Source organism: Coregonus clupeaformis, unplaced genomic scaffold (assembly GCF_020615455.1).
Source record: "Coregonus clupeaformis isolate EN_2021a unplaced genomic scaffold, ASM2061545v1 scaf0550, whole genome shotgun sequence".
In the NCBI taxonomy this organism is placed as follows: Eukaryota; Metazoa; Chordata; class Actinopteri; order Salmoniformes; family Salmonidae; genus Coregonus; species Coregonus clupeaformis.
This window is the reverse complement of record NW_025534005.1, coordinates 9,989-12,452: the sequence shown is the minus strand read 5'-3', so window position 1 is coordinate 12,452 and position 2,464 is coordinate 9,989.

The following is a 2,464-nucleotide window of genomic DNA, read 5'->3' as shown; positions in this document are numbered from 1 at the left end:
CTAATCGAGAGCAGAACCAATGGTAATATCGAAGGCATTGAATCCAATCTATTGCGTTTTTTCTGCAAAAAAAAATATATATATATATATATATCCACCATCACACATACAGTATCTTATTTTCTATACAAATGTGTAAATTATAGTTTATTCATCACTATATAATTTATTTAAACTACAAACAACGTTTCCACCACAGTACCAGCATAAATCAGAGTTATTTAGTGCTCCTATTTCCAATTTTTTGTGAAGTTATGACAGATTGCATATTTGGTCAATATTGTGATATTAGACATTTGTTATGGGAATCTGTTGTTACATTCTTCTGTATTAGATACCTACTGTTATGTTAGTGTCATATCATGTACCGTACACATATATTTTTTTCAAAAACAGCACAGAAATTCAGGATGAGGCTAAATTAAGATTTGAGACTGCATCAACCTCAACACTACTATGTCATTCTCTTAACAATGCAAACATGTCTAAACTGATTTTTTAAATCACTCCTGTCGGGAATTAATAAAGTTGAATCGAATTGACATTCCGGTGTGTCTGTGGCCAAAGCTCCCATGATGCTCTCATTAGCTCGTCACCTGACTAATTATCACGCTTGTAACAGCTACTGCCTCCATTCCCTCTGGGTCACATTAAACTGCTGTCATCCACACACTGAGAGAGAGAGGTATAGACAGAGGCTGTGTACGTATGAGAAAGATAAATAGTGTGTTTGTGAGATACAGGCCTAGGTCCTAGAGAATGTGCATTTTGTGTGTGTGTGTGCATGTGTTTATGAGAGACAGAAGCTGTATGTTTGAGAGACGGAGGGAATGATGGAGAGAAGGAAGGATGAGAGAGAGAAGGAATGAGAGCCGGAGTATTTAAACATGCCACAGACATCTGATCCAAGCACTGTATTCGATACCAGAAACATTTAAAAAAAGACACAGAAACACGATCCATCCATGCCGTCCTGGTAATCGATACGGGGATGAACTATCTGACAACATTATGTACTGTATGCGCTATGCATACATCTCTCTCAGGGGGTTTGGTGGTGGTGGTGGTCAAATGACTTGCCTCTCAATCATAACTGTCATAACTGGTTGCTGTTTGCATCACCAAAGTGCACCAGTGGGCAATGTCTGGTGAAGCAAGGCTACGTACCCCGGCAGCCGATACTAGGTTTAGAGACATGTACGGGGGATGAAATACACACAAGCCCTACCCTTGGACTCCACATTTACTTTACTTATCCAACTCTTTGCCTGCTCAAGGCACTTCTATTTGCTCTTGTCCACACTCACAACTTCACCCTATAGCCAGTCAATTTTTTTGACTTTCCCATATTCCTTCAAATTCTCCGGAAGGTGGTGAGTGACTCCACTGTGGGGGAAACTCTGAGTCAGATTATATATGTTTTTTTTTCTTCTTCATCATGCACATTTTTTTTTTTCTCTCTCTCTCTCTCTCTCTCTCTCTCTCTCTCTCTCTCTCTCTCTCTCTCTCTCTCTCTCTCTCTCTCTCTCTCTCTCTCTCTCTCTCTCTCTCTCTCCATCCCCACCCACAACGCTGTATAAGTTTCACCACATGCTAGGGGGTTGTCTCCCCCCTTCGCCCCAAGGCCCCTACCCCCCGCCACTGCACCTGTTCGCAGAGTTAAATTGACCCCTTAGCCTCCTGCCTCACCCCTCAGCCTCACGACAATCATTATTTATTGGACAGAGAGGCACATTATTCAAACACCTGTCTGAATGGATAAACAAGTGTTCACAATGTTGACAGGACGGGACGGCTGGCAAACAGGCAGGGAGATAAGTGGATCATGGGCGAGCAGCATTAGCTAATGAAGATTTACGTACAGTGTATTTGGAAAGTATTCAGACCCCTAGACTTTTTCCACATTTTGTTACATAACAGCCTTATTCTAAAATTGATTAAATAGTTTTTTCCCCTCATCAATCTACACACAATACCCCATAATGTCAAAGCAAAAACAAGCTCTGTCAGGTTGGATGGGGAGCGACGCTTCGCAGCTATTTTCAGGTCTCTCCAGAGATGTTTGATCTGGTTCAAGTCCGGGTTCTGGCTGGGTCACTCAAGGACATTCAGAGACTTGTCCCGAAGCCACTCCTGCATTGTCTTGTCTGTGTGCTTAGGGTCATTGTCCTGTTGGAAGGTGAACCTTCACCCCAGGCTGAAGTCCTGAGTGCTCTGGAGCAGGTTTTCATCAAGGATCTCTCTGTACTTTGCTCTTTTAATCTTTCCCTCGATCCTGACTAGTCTCCCAGTCCCTGCCGCTGAAAAACATCTCCACAGCATGATGCTGCCACCACCATCCTTCACCGTAGAGATGGTGCCAGGTTTCCTCCAGAGGTGACGCTCGGCATTCAGGCCAAAAAGTTCAATCTTTGTTTCATCAGACCAGATAATCTTGTTTCTCATGGTCTGAGAGTCCTTTAGG